The following is a 15,278-nucleotide window of genomic DNA, read 5'->3' on the forward strand; positions in this document are numbered from 1 at the left end:
GCGCAAAGGCTGGTATAATTTTAGAGTAAGCTTAAAAGCAGGTATGGTTATGGCAAGCAAGTGTAGTAAAGTTGTCTTCGTTGCACAGGTGCTGTGCATCTGTCTGCTCTGTCTCTGGATGGGTGGTGGAGGGGAGCGCTGCCCACAGACTGCCGAGAGCACCTGGTTGTGGGTATACAGGTTAGGAATTTCATTTGGAAGGGCAAAACTGTTCCTTCCACAGTGAACTTCATACTGACACATAAACGTAGGCCTTACTGCAATAAGTTATCTGTCTTCTGTTACAAACAGGAAATTTTCCCAGGATGCAGATGGTAAGGTTCTCAAGTATTAATACAAGCTATGCACAACTTGATGATGAGGTTTTGTGCATTGGACTCAAGAAGCAGGTCACCCTGTGGTTACCCCAGCAGCACCGGAATAAGTGTCCTGCACCATAAAATAAAATAATCTGTTAGGGAACCAACAGTAATATGCTACTCTCCTTGTATATTTTCAAAGCAGGTATTTTTTTGCTGGTACTTAGTTCGATATGCTAGTATCTAGTTTGCTAGACTTTCTGTTGAAGGGCAAAGATACATTTCTGGTGTTTGAGAATGTTCCCTCCACCCCCCAAAAAGAAGTAACAGGACGTGACGCCATCCTTGTAAAGGCAGTACAGTTTTGTGTTGAATAAAAAAATGTTTTGTTAATCGTGGTCTTAGAACTTCATGTATAAGTTCAGTTACAAACCAGCATAAATACTTTGTTCTACCAGCACCATCTGTCTTTCTTTCCTTTAAAGAAAGGAAATGCCGCTGTCTCGAGCGTTGGTGGACTTGCTCGAGAAATGGCTTTCCAGTGAATTTTCGAAGTTGTTACTAGCCCTTTTACAACTGATTCATGGCTTGCTTTCCATGTCTTTCATTGCAGTGGTTTAAACTTCAGGATTTTCTTTGAGCTTCATTCGGATGTAATATAAGCAGATTTTTTTTCTTAAGAGTATAAAAGTTTACTTTTCTTTGAACGGGCAAGCGTTCTACACGGTAAAACAACCTGGCACAGCTGCCTGCCTTGTTTGCTCTGAATTGAAGACCCCTCTCCTGTGTTTGCTTGTGGCAGTCAGTGCCCTTCTTTGGCTGTTGAAACGCTGCCTTCGGGGTGAGAGCAGGCGCTTGGGTCCCAGATCCTGCGGAACCGCAGGGGCCGTGGTGCTGCTTCTGAAACGTCTGGGGCTGCAGCATTGTGCATGGCTGGGGGGGCTGCTGCCGGGGGTGCAGTATGAGGGGGTTGGGTTTTCCACTTCCAAGGGAAAGCCGTTGCTCCAGCGCGTCCCGTCTAGCTGTTGGTTAGGCTCCTTCGCATCTTGGGCATTTGAAACCGCTCTCTGTGCCCTGAACTCCAGCCTCTACTGTAGATTTCTCCTGTTACTGGCCTGCTCTCGAATACCCCCTACTTCAGTGGGGTTTTTCCCTGTAAGGATTATGTTTTAAGTGTAATTCCAGGAACCGGGCAAGGAGCTGGCAGGAGACTTTGCTTCCTAGGTATTCTTGGACAGTATATGAGAACTTCACAGCCTTAACAACCCTTGGAATCTACGCCGCTCGGTGCTCTGGTTATCCCTGCCTTTCAAAAAACGTGAAACCATTCTCCAACCATGCTGCATTTGCTGGCTGAAAGCATGTGCCAGCCCCTGTAAGAGGAAAAAAAAAAAGGTAAATTCCCACAGATAGCGTCACCGTGAACCTCGCTACCGGGCAGCAGGGCTTTCATTTCAGTGTTAGCACAGTGTAATACGCTAATGTGCTCGTTTGTGTGAGCCCTTCTAAGCTGAAGCCTAGGTGTCCAGACTTCAGCAGGGGGTCAGTGCAGTGTCCACGCGCTCAAAGGATGCTTCTGTTAGCTACCGCTAGCTGTTGAGTTTTCTTCAAGTGGATAGAAGAATATTACGTTGCCTCTTAACGCCTCATTGATTCTCATTTCAGCTCCCAAGATAATGTCTGGAGTATAAATGCAAACTCCTAGTAGTTAAAAAGCACGTGTGTTGTGGCTGACTCTTAGCTGAATTCATAATTCTCCAGTTGAAAGTTTAAGACTCCAACCACTGACTACACATGAAAACAGTGAAAACAACTACATGTGACTGTTAGCACTGCAGAATAGCTCCTATTAGCACACCAGGAATGCACTTTACTCACCTGATACAGATACTAAACCCTGTGTTCCATCTTTCCTGGTCACAAGGAAATAGAGCAAGCGGTAAAAAGTAGGAATCGCTGCCACGTGATCTGTTGATGAATCATTTCAAACAAAAAAAGCAATTTTAAACAAAAAAAGTTTTAAGAGCTGTACCCACCGGCCACCTCTACAAAGCACTGAAATGGTTTAATTAAATTAATAAAAAAAGGTGGTAGTCCCTGAATGTTGCATAGTGGGAGAAGTTTGTTTACACAGCCTGAACATAACTCCATAGGATGGGAGGGGAGGCGGGGGTGAGATGGGAGTGTCGGAATTTAAAGCAGTGTTCTAAGTATGCAAAATGTTTACTATGTATGTAAATGGGATTCTTATTAGTGACAGATCATGTGCAGATTGACAATATTTCAATTTATTTTTGAATGGCAATATAGATTGTCAAGGTTGTGTATAATTATAATAAATATATAAACTGCTACTTGAACCATAAATGACCACCCAAGACCTCATTTTTACACCGGTGCTCTTAAAAGATGCTCGGAAGCCACGGATCGATTCAACGTGTGTTTGCCCAAAAGACCCCTGGTAAGGAATAAGTGGGTTTGGTGGCTCACCCTGTCCTGCTGGCGGTGGCAGGGCTGGCTTCTCGTGCTTCTCCATCCCAGGCATCTGCAGTCTCTCTCCTGCTGACACATGGCACCGGGTGAATTACCTGTGACGGCTCCACCTGCCACAGCCCAAACAGGGTACGGGTTTGCCTTGGGGGAACTCCACTTGTTTTCACACCTGCAGTCACATTTGTCCATCTGGATAAGCACACATTGCCAAATTTAAAGTAATTCCTCTCACAAATTAGTTATTGCAACATACAAACGCGTTCAAAGTAGATTTCCTGGCATCTTGAACTGCTTGGGGAAGCTGCTGGCTTTGGGCATTGCTGGTGCTTGGAGAAGATAGCGAAGCGCAGCAGTAAAGCAGCTGTCCATGGACTTGCTCCAGGAGTTCCTTCATGTCTCAGCAGCGCAATGGGATTCCCTCCAGCCTCCACCGGTACGCGAGGGCCGTAGACCATCTGCATAACCATATCAAACTGCAACATGGCTCAGCATGTCCATATCCGTCTTCCTCAATGCGCTTTAAAAAGCTTCACAAAGTCTGCATTTCTTCCAGCCTTTGCACACCTGGATCTCAATCAAGTCTAATGAAGTATTTAAACTATACCATTAATTTCACAGGCAAGGTTTGGGATTTAGGGGTGGGGAAAGGTCCTGCCAATAAAAAAAATACATACACGCCTATATGCACGTATATACATCTATATGTGCACATGTAAAGCTGTACAATCTGAAAATGAACTCCATGTGTCAGTATAGGGGAAAATACTGCCCCTGACCTACATTGCCATCTGAGCATCTCTGATGGCTACATCAGCCGGTTCACGCTCCAGTATTTACCAGCTGTGCGAGGACACTCACCCTCAAGAAACTTACTGCACTGTTCCGCTGCAAATGAGGAAAACCAATTATTCCAGCAAAATTAAGTGAACCTGAAAAGTTTAAGGTAGCCAGCTGAAACTCTTAATTAAAGACATAGCCATGATGTCATACTAATGGTATTTGCATCAAAACACTGAAACACATTTGGTAGATTTCACATTTTGTCTCAAATCTGGCATTGTGACGTCCTCACGCTATCCCAACAGGCAGGTGCAGTGCAGTTTCAGGCAGAAAAGAGCCGCTTGCGGAATAAAAACAATCTACTCCCAGGGACCATGTTTGTCACTGAGCTGAAACAAGAGTGTCCCAGTGATGGTTACCATGACTGCAAGTAAATAATATCCTTTACTTTCTCAGATTAACCCTGTCTTACCTTCTTTATTCTCCCTACAAATATGTGTGCTCTTCCTTTTGTAAGAAGTTACTTGGATTTGTCAATATTGCTGAAGCACTTTCAATCACAAAGGGCACTTTCTATAGCGAATACAGCATTTAAAAACTACAAGTCAAGAATATTTTACTTGCAAATTTCTCCAGAATGTACTTGAACATATACATATATTCAAGGAGACGTACCTGGTGGGAGAAGATTCAGCAGAGAAAGAAAATACTCCACTACCCGTTGGACACAACTAACAGCTCCCCAAAACACAGCAAATCAGATGTGAGAGCTCTGGAGATCCCGGTTTCTCTCTCGTATGTTTTTTCTCTGAGCACTGAACTTGGATAACTCTTCAGTAGAAATGTATTCTCAGCCAAGACAGCAGAAAAAGAAAAGGTAAGAAACCCTGCCTGCCCTACCGCGCATCCCCGACGCTGCCGCCTTCACGTGCCTGCCTCCGTGGCTCCTGTTGGCACTAGCGGGCAATAGAAGCACCCGGAATTGTGTCACCAGTGGTTCTGTCTCCCAAGGCTACATTTTATACAAGCATATTTTGAATCCAGCTGGGAAATAAAGAAAAACACACCATCTGACCAAAAGGATTTTTAGAAGTACTAGATTATGGACGTGGGTTCCTAAATAACTTCACAACCGTACGTCCTTTCTGTTGCCACCTCTTGCCTGAGCACTCACCAAACAGCAGTTTCTTTGCCCTAATTTATGTGCTACAGTAATAATATTAAACCCAGAAGTTTAAAGAAGAGGAATTAAAGCAATAGACCACACCAGCCTGGCAATTTTCAAGGACAATAGTCTAACTCCACAGCAGTTCCATGTCTCCCTTCAGAGGAAGGCATTACGAGCAATTAACCAGCCACAGAAAAGACAAAATCCCCCAGCTATCAGAAGACTCAGATTTTACAAGATCAGGCCTGTAAATATGCTGGGGCTTCCCACAGCAGGGGTAGCAGTAGCAGGACACCCAGGAACAAACACTGCAGTGGAATTTGCTCCACAAGGGCCAGCAGTTCCCGAAGTTTGGCCTGTGCAAACATTTCCCCCGACGCCCCAGACCCTCATGTGCTGAGGAGGATAAAGTAAGGCCATGAGCTTTCTCCAAGAAGCACCCACAAAAACAAGAAAGACAGGGGCACTGGGCTCAGTTTAACACAAGTATTTTATGCTTTTGGGTCAGCAGCTATTCTGTCTGTAACGTGAACACCAGTTTCTAAGGAAGGTGGTGGCAGGGACATTTGTTTGCCTGTTTTAAGGTGCCTTGAAGACTTTCACCTTGAATTTAACCTTGAACTTGAGACAATTTAGTCTTGAATTTCAGACTGTAGCCATCCTCAACACCAGGAAGGCAAGGCACCTGCATAAAAATCCTAGGCCAGAGCTTCTGAGTTCCTTCTGTAGAGCACGGCAGCAGCCAGCACAAGAGCTACTCTTGGAAACTAAAATGATAAGGCAAGTTCACAAACACCTGATAAAACTGAACAGGCTGGCATCTCTGGGCTTCGATTTACAGTAAATTTAAATTTACAGTGGAGGAAGTATTCCGTGTCAAACAGAAAAAGGCAGAGAGCCCGTAAGAAATACACCTGCTCCCTTCCCCACAAAGAGCTGCAGTTCCTGTCCAGGCAACCCACCACATCCAGGCACATGTGTAGTTACTCCTTTGCTTGCTGTAATGAAAAAAACAAAAAAACCCAAACCCAAACCAACAGCGTTTTCCTCTAGAGAACTGCTTCCATAAAGAAACACAGGACTTTCTCGCAGGTAACGAGTGATAGGACAAGAGGAAACTGCCTCAAAGTTGTGCCAGGGGAGGTTTAGCTCAGGAAAAAATTCTTCACCGGGAAGGTTGTGAAGCACTGGAATGGGCTGCCCAAGGAAGCTTTATTTCCTCAGTGACAGCAGGAGCTTGAATTCAAGTAAAATCCAAACTCCCTCCTCTTATGAAAGCGCTATTCCTAAACAATCTCTCATTTACAAAAGACCTTCAGTGACTTCTCTCTCCAGCATTTTCATAATTCTACTTTTGACCAGCACTGTTGACCCAAACAACCTTCAATTCCCCAGAAAAGAGCCAGAGGCAAGAGGATATTCTACTTATTTGACAAACACGTTTGGAGAAAGAAACAAAAATAAAAATGCCAAACAAAACCCCAAACCTCAAAGACTTAAAAACTTAAAGAAGCAAAGGGTGGAGCAGGAAAATACAAAGTCCCAGCATTTACAAGCAGAGAAATAAATACCTAGAAACAAAAGTACAGTACATTTTCCTCTCTTTTGAGTATAAAACCAAAAAGGAGAGTAAATGCAAATTTCTATTTGTCTCAAACACTTTCAGTAAGTCAACAGATAAAATGTAATAAACCAACCCCATTTCTACTTACACTTTCCGGAACAGGACCACACATTAAAATCAAGTAGAAGATATGACCGAAGAGAGTCTAAGACCTCTGAACACGCTCCATATAGGCAGCCAAAACTACTGCAATTACCAGAGAAAAGGCTTTCAGAAAAAGTTTGCAGACACTGCAGATAACTCCACACATGCAGAATTAGGTAGGAGCAAAGAGGACTTTTCATAGCTCAGTATGTTTTCCAAACAACTTTTTTAATACACTGATTTAAATAAGAAAACACAGAAACACATTTTTCCTAACTTTCCTTACCTAAACCTTGTAGAACTACCTCAGAGGGAGCTAACATCTGCTGCTTCTTGTGACTTCCTAAATTCTTCTCAGGTTTTTCCCAGTAGGTAATGGCTTTACAGATGTGTAAATAAATGCGTAAATATCCTTACAAATGAAAAAGAACCCAAACATGCAGTTTGACTTCCAGATCAACGAGGCTGTTACGTAGCCAACAATTGCCAAAGAGGAGCTTTGTAGTTACAAGGCACATAAATCTGACATGGAGGTCACTGACCAGTTCTGCAAAGATTTACCATGATCCTCACCTGAACACAGTGCGATTAATCCTACCAATGTAAGAAGCGCTGCTTGCGACAAACGGAGCGGAGCACAGGTATGACTCTCCACCAGATCTGAGCCTAGGACTCCGATGAAGAGGTGTCATGCAGCTTGCTGCCCTGGCTTTCCAGAACAGAACTGGATTTTAGGGCTTTGTATGCCAACGTCCCTCACTTCAGTCCCAACACAGCTTTTGGCCTTCAGTTCTGAGCCCCTTCCTAGGCACCTGCGCTCTGAGCTCTCTTTTCAGGCGTTAGGAACAAATGGGTATACGTGAAAATATGGATTCTGTCTTTTCTTATGTCTCGCGCAGGTAACAGTTGGTCAAGTCCCAGCAGACGCTTCAGAAAGAGGCAGATGTTAGTCACTCATCAGTTTAGGCACAGGCACGAGAACTGCAGCCATTAATATTTCTGTTCTTCAGACAGTCAGAGAAATATCATTCGCTCCATGAATAAGGCAGTCTTTGAACTCAGTGGAGTCATCTCAAATAAAACACATCAGAAGCAAAACACAAAACGTTTGACTTGGGAAGCTTCGTCCCTCAAAAACCTTCAAGTGACGCTGCACAGGAGATACAAGCCCAACCCTGCAATTTTTTCTCTTCCACACAGACCTTTCTGTCTATACAGGTGTTTTTAAAGGACAGAGAATGTTATTGGACTGGTTTTGCCACCAAAAAGGCAAGCTGAAGTTGTCTATAAGATTAAAAAAAAAAAAAAAACAACAAACAAAAACCAAACAAAAAACCAAACCCCAAACAATAAAAAAATTGTTTTCAGCTAAGATCTCCAAACTTGTCTACCGGAGCTTGTTTTCCATTCGTGCAATGGAAGCACAGATTTCCTACCCTGCAGTTCCAGCTGCCAGGACGCTCCCCATCGCAGTTTCCAGGGGAAGGCACCGCTCCAGGACGGAGGCACAGGCACGCTGCGTCTTCTCCACCCGCTCTGACTTCAGCCCTGAGCTAGCGATGGGGCTGCTCCAGCTCCGCCGGCCCCAGACAGTGCTGCGTCCGCACAGCCGAGGCTGGGGATCTGCCAACCAAACGGCACTGTGTCGGGAGATTTAGTTCCTTTCTAAATTAGGCAGAATCGGTGGGTTTAGAAATCACAGCTTTCCATTTCGAAACCCAAAAGTCCACATTAAGACTTCAGATATTCAACAGGGATTTTATTTGACCTGGTCTATCACGGGAAAGTTTCATTTTCTTCCATATTACAGGAAGTACGAAATACATATTTATAAATATAATTTGACAGGTAGAAGTAGAAAATGTATCTAAATTCACTGACTTGCCATGACTATGGAAATTTTTAAAATAATTTTCCTACAACTTTAAATGTCAGAAATACAGTATTTGCATTCGCCTTTGCTCACAAGGAAATAAACAACCACAGTCCAATTTGCTAAATTACCATGACAGTGCTTTTTCAAGACAAATTAACCAAACTCAGACAACAGAAACTGATTTTTCAATTAACTTCTTGCTACACCATCTTGGTGATATAACAAGCCATTAGAGAAGTATTTTGTCTTGCTTTCCTTTAGTATCATGTCAGGAAAAACACCACAACCACCCGTTTGCCACAAAAAGGGCACTGAGAAATGTCATTTGTCTTAATTTGCTAAACTGCTGATATAAATCCTTTGTAAACAACTGGACAAATGCATAAATTACATTTACTATGCTCGGGTGACATTTTGTTTTTATGGATAATATCAATAAACTGATTTTCAAAGCCAAAGGGGCAGACATGTGCCCTGATGGTGACATATGAACTGAAAAAAAGGAAAAAGATATATTAGTATTTCAGTCAGGCATACTACAATGTAATTGATATTTTGTTAAGGAAGCTTTTAGATCTTATACTACATCCTTAATTATGCTCTTCTAATCTACCTGAATGACCTTAGCAGATAGCACTACCCAAGGGATTCAGCTTCTTTGCAAATCCAGCTGCTCGCTTGGTAACTAAGTGCTAGTTACAACCAGAAATTTATAAAAATAGTTTCAAAGGCAGTCAATCAGAATTTCTGACATAACAGCCTAGGGAAATACCAAATAGATTTTTATTTAAATTGGGTTTTAGCTGTAGGTATCCAAATAGGAGTGTTGCTGCACAGAAAAATCTGTTTTCTAATTTTAAATTTGTATCGCTTTACAAGGCAGAACACCACTCGTAAAGGGACACAATGCAAGCGCTAACCCAGTATCTGCACTGATTTGAAACTCCTTCATCTGTGTTGTGATAATATTATTTTCACTTTGGTGTGAGGAATTCTTTTCATTGATAAAAGCAAGGTTTGTGAAGACTTTAATTAAATTGTGATGAATTTAATGATAATTCTAGACAAAGCTAGGTCTTAAGAAACAGTTCAAATACTGAGACCACCCTTTCTCACAAAATTTATTTTGACTTTCAAAAGTTTGCTCTATTAGGAACTATCATTTAGGGGTCACAAGTGCTGTACAATCAAAAGAATCACAGAAAATTTAGAGGTTATCAAGTCAACTTAAGGGCATCAAGACAAAAATAAAAAAGGTATACTTGTCCTAGCAAGTGTGTGTTCTGCTTCTCTTGAAAATGACAGACTTCATAATCTCAGGAGATATACTGAGGATGTATTTGCAGGTTCACAGAGAACGCAGACAAAAAACAACCAACCAACCAACCAACCAACGAAAGGCTTTTAATGATGTTTTCTTGTTAAATGGATTTTATAGCTGCGACAAATTTTCAATCTGGCTGTGAACAAGTCTCCTTTTTGGCAAGAACTATGTAGACCAAATTCTGCAGGGAAAATATCAATATGCACATGCAAAACACCGAGCACTGTTGAACCTAGAACCCATCTAGTATCTGTTCTTTACTGTTGTACAGTTAAAGACTAGAAATGTCGTCTCATTTTCAAAAGATATGCAGATATACACGTAAGACATTTGATTGCCATTGAGAAGTTTGATGAACAAGGAAGAAAGGGGAAACACTACCACACTGTAAATCACAACTAACAATAATTGCTTTTGCAATTGTGTTTGCTCTACAGTGATGACACCAAGATCATTCCATAGTCGATGTATCTATCACATACTGATATCCACTGATGTACGGAGTTATAAAGAAGGCTGCAAACCGGTAAGTTTAGTCAAGAGCAGGGAAGTCAAATCAGGAATAGATGACTTCCAAATACAGAAGACTAACATACTGAAAGGCCGATGAAGAACATACAGCGAACTTCCAGAGAAGACAATATAAAAGCTGCTTTCACGCTGATTCATGTCCCGCTTAAGAACACGGCGCTATCTGGTATGATGTTCCATACAGCAACAAATATGGCAGACTCTTACAACCAAGGCATCAGCTAAATCATCAAAACATTATCAACGACCTCATTGTTTCCGTAACAATATAGGCATGATGTCAGCCTGGCTCTAGCGGTACATCAGTGAGTAACCTCACACTTGGTATCTACAGAGAACAGGACTCAAATATACCATATGAAGTTACAAATACCGTAACGTCACTAAGACGTACAAAAGATACAAGGTGAAAAAAGCTCATGCTGGCATAAATGGTGAAATTCCATTGAGTTAATCTCACCGGACTACCAAATGCTGGCACTGGAGTCCAACACAATTAGCAAAAACAGAATAGCCACCTGGCTGTGACAGCATTTATATAAGCAACATCATATTCCTGTAACATAGACTGCGGGACATTGCTGCCGGGCCAGTAACTTGATAGGAGAGTTCAAAGTTGGAATGCCCATAAAAATGTATTCGACATTGAAACAAAGCCTTATGACATACCAAGGATTTTACTCAAACCAGAATATATTTAATAACTAGTATTTTAGAAAGAATCATTCTTAGCACAAACTATTTTTCTTCCACTTACATTAGAAATAACGCCACCCACACTCCTCGGCTAAGGAGGAAACACATCAATTTTACAGATGAGTAAACTAAATCACATGGCTGACAAGTTTGACTTGCTTCTTAAAGATACGGATTTAAATAAAAAAATACCCTTCTCTGAAATAGGTGGATTTTTCACTAGCATAAGAATATTTCTCATAGATGAGAAAATAATTTTTTTCTAGATTGGCATGACAGTGGCAGGGTCAGTTACAGGATGAAGAAGTTTTCAGTTTATTTTTCTGTCTGAAACAGACGTTCCCTCTGAAGAACTCACCATCAGACAGAGGAATGAGAATCGCAGCCCTTTCCTGTGTGAGGTAAAGCATCAAAAATTACACAGGTCTTAAGATACTTGTTCAACTCCCAGTCTCTCACAACTCAAACATTCTGACATTTAAATTCATGTATTTACTCTGAGCATGTTTCAGAGAGAAATGTCATTCTCCTGAGCAGCCACGTGTGACATCTGAAGTGGGGAAAGGTTTTTTTGAAAAAAATAAGCTTAGGCTGCTGAAAGGAAAAACAGAGGGTGTAACGCACTGTAGCAACACCATTGTTTGTCAGCCTTGAGCAATAAAGTATCATGGGCATAAACAGGCCATGGAAAGTTCTCAAGGAAAACCAGTCTGGTCTCTTAATGGTAGGGCAGAGTATCAGGGAGGAGAACCAAGAGCTCAATAATTAAAGCTGGGCATAGGATTTTCTTTAAGAAAGCTAAGCCTACATACTGCGTTGTGTACCTCCAAAACTCAACCACACCGTAAAGAGACCCCTTCCAACTTTAAACTGCCTTCTTCAAGTACCACTGCAGCCACAGCAGCACAGTGCTCAACACAGGCTTACTAATCCCCAAACACAGGCCCAAGCTCAGGCTTAAGTAAAAAGTGGGCACACGGTGTAAAAGAAGTGGTGCATATGTGAAGCCAAAGTATTCCTGAGACTGGAACATGCAGGAAAAAAAACCCTATCGGACAGTATGTGAATTTTACTGGTGAAAGAAGTCCGTTATTCTGTTTTTCCTCCTATTTGCTATGAGTAAGGCTATTTATTATTGAGCTGGAAACCTCACAGAAGCAACGCACCTTCACAGGTTTTGAAAATTTTAACCCCCAACCTGGGAATCAACTTGAACCTTTGTACAAAGCAATACAATTTACCTAATTTCAGGGGAACTTCAGCTGCTTATGTTTAGAGATGAAAATAGTCTATTACAGTTTCTGCCCTTGGAAAGCGCTGCCCCGATTGCTTCAGAGGAGTTGCAGGGTTTAAGCAGGCACTTCAAATTTATTTTCAGTCAAGACAGTGGAAAATAACCACATTCATCTAGTTGGTGATCAGTTCTATTGCTAAAACCGAGAGAAATCTTACTCTTTTTTTTTGCTAAGCCCCTCTTATCTTAGAGGAAGCTGAGGATGAAGCTGAGACCCTGCTTTAGCGGTGGGTTGGACTAGATGATCTCCAGAGGTCCCTTCCAACCCTGGCCATTCTGTGATACTGTGACGTTATAGCTGGGCAAGCCTCTGCAGTTGCATGAATGTCACCGGTAGTTTTGGATCCCAGGAATACAGCGATGGTCACTTAGATCATTTACTCACTCAGAGAACTTCTGCACTTCATATGACAAAAGGTAATACCTGATGGCTCACTGGATGATCATCAATATTCACAATATAAATAAATATACCTAATTACACTATGCTGCATAGGGCAGGCACATATGTTTCCTCCTACAATTTGGTTAGCTTTACTGCTAGGATGAAGCATAAAGACAGGGGTAAATCCATTAATTCTCTTTTGCTAGAAGAGCATAATAAACACTACATTTTATAAAGGCAGGTTAACTCTTTGTTACCCATGACATCTTAAAAGTATCTATACTTAATAAGCTGTATTTGTTTTTAACTTTTAAAGACTGCTCAGATACGAATGCTCCATTTATTATCAAAAGCATTGCTTACTATGATCCTGTCTTCCTGCATGGAGGCATTAAAGTGCAGTTCAAAATCCAGTTGTTTCCTGTTCGGTGGTCTTTTTGGATTTTATGAAACAGATGCAAACTTCATCTGCTCACAGTAAGCTCAGCGTACAGGTAAGCGCAAAGATCCGAGTTCTGAAAACAGATATAAGGACAAATGCTAATTAGAAAAAGGAATAAAATATGACATAAGACAGTAGTTAATGTCATGACTCTTGCATAATTCTGTACGGCTTGGAAACATCATTAACAAAGGAATTGTGCCTAAGGGAGCAGTCTATGTTTGCAAATAAAACTAGCTGTCAACACTGGCAGTTACACCCACTGCTGGCAACTGAATATTCAGTACGGAAGACCAAAGAAATCTCTAGCAAACATCTAAATAAACTAATATGTTAGGCAGTGTATCTGGAGGGAGGGGGGAGAAATGATGCTGGCATTGGGCAAGGATAAAAACAGCCTAGTGAATCCTCAGATACAAAACCACACTGAGCACGTTTCAGCCAACATGTTTATCTGTGGAGTTGCATCTCCAGTGTACCAGGTTACTCGGCACTCAAGAGAAAAGGTTAAGAAACACGAGATGAAAAGGTTTACAGAGCTGAAGACAAGCAGCTAAAATTCACCTGCTACAAACTGAAGGCCAGCGTCACCTTTGAATATTGGGATGCTCAAAACAGAATTTGTAAACTAAAGACTTTACATGAATAAAATGCATTTGCAATAACTTGATGTTGCAGTATTCCTCTGAGGGCATTTTGGCAGGCTGAATTAAGCATAGATAAAGTCTGAGGTGGAATATCCCTTGCATAAGCCAAAAATGCAGAGGTGTTTTGTTTTGTTTTTCCCAGATTATCTTCTGAGTCATAGGAGAACACTAAATTTTTTGGACAGTTTGTAACTTAGGAAAAAAAATAAATTTACAGACACTGAAGGTGTGGATAATAACCATCAGGAATATGTCATATGCTCCCAAAGGAGCACAGTCAAGAGTAAAAACTTTTAGTGAATTTGCTCCAAACTTCAGTATAATCAAGATACAGAGGTTTTGTTCTCATGAATTTTGGCATGGTGCCTTTTAAGATAAAGCACGAAAGTGGCAAGACCTTTTTATGCTCCTCTGTAAGACGTACTTATTGCAATTATTACATTACTACGTTTAACATAAAAAGCACTATGTGAAGACTGCAGACCACTGTAAACAGCAAACATCCAGTAAGTATGTTCCAAAATTCACAAACCAACCGCTGAAATGCCAGACTGAAACAAGCATCCAGTAATGAATTGTTACTGACAGAAACTTTGCTTTTCGCCACTCAAGTTTTCATCAGACAGATAATTCTAAATAACAAGAGCAAGGTTTCTCATCTCTGAAAGCAAAGCTCAGTTCTCTTACTGAAAGGTTAACGCAGAAAGCATTTGTGTGGGTGGGCAGCAAAACAAATTTTTAATTTGATAAAATTTTATATTCTTTGTAGAAACACAGTTCAGTGAAAGAGAGGCATCCAAGCTTCATGATCATGTACTTGAATAAAATAAATGAATAAAAAATACACAATAAAAAGCATTGCAAACATAAACTGGATTGGACTCAATTTTATGTTTTGAGTAAATCAGTCCTTCCCTGCCCAATTTTTCTAGTGTTACCATCCAGAATGAAGAATATTGGAGAAAACTGCTTGTGTGGTGTCACTGAGACAGTAACTGGAAGGGGTTCTTCCTTCACAGGGGAGTCATAAACAGAAAAACAAAATATGCATTTCAATGGTATCAGGCCAGGAAACACCCCACTAAGGTTTTGTGGCTGCATAATTACAAACTTCGGGTTTTAAGTAAGTTTTCTTCTTGTCGTTGTTAGACTTGGTTTCCAATGACAACGTCTCACAGAATTGCATTTACTTTAACAGGTTGCTAAGGCACACGGGCAGACTGGCAGGACAAGCCCTGGTGCTTGGATTGCTTTGCTACCCTTCTTTGCTCCAACAGCTTGCAGCGCTGCAGAAATACACTCCCTGCACAAGCACGCTGCAATGAGCTCACTCCCTAGCCAGTCACAGCAATCTCCTGTGCATATGCCTGTGAAACTAAGGCATGATTTATTCTAATATTTAGGATATAAAGTTAACACATCAAAGCAGAACCAGACAGAGATCCTTTCAACACCTTCCTGTGCCACACCTTAATTGTCTTAAGAGAATGAACGATCCATTATGTGGTTCATTTCCTTTCCTTCTTCCCTTCACCAGTGCCGAACATGTTATTTCTAGCATTCTTGCATATTAAAGCAGTCACAAGTGAGAGAAGTTATGCAAACTTAAAATATTTAAATCTGAAATAACGAAGA

General features: G+C 41.3%; 1 long non-coding RNA gene across 7 annotated transcripts in view; it reads right to left on the reverse strand.

Moving 5' to 3' along the window:
• Window positions 1–2,315: 2,315 nt before the first annotated feature.
• Window positions 2,316–15,278, reverse strand: part of LOC114016606 (uncharacterized) — a 30,586-nt gene continuing 17,623 nt past the window's right edge. For 3 of the 7 annotated variants that reach the window (XR_003561138.2, XR_003561142.2, XR_008730526.1), the window contains exon 3: window positions 2,316–13,069. This is a non-coding gene — a long non-coding RNA (uncharacterized LOC114016606). The remainder of the gene's footprint in view (window positions 13,070–15,278) is intronic. The other 4 variants (XR_003561139.2, XR_003561141.2, XR_003561140.2 and 1 more) reach the window with 4 other exon arrangements.

The sequence above is a fragment of the Falco cherrug genome, chromosome 1 (genome assembly GCF_023634085.1).
Source record: "Falco cherrug isolate bFalChe1 chromosome 1, bFalChe1.pri, whole genome shotgun sequence".
Classification (NCBI taxonomy): Eukaryota; Metazoa; Chordata; class Aves; order Falconiformes; family Falconidae; genus Falco; species Falco cherrug.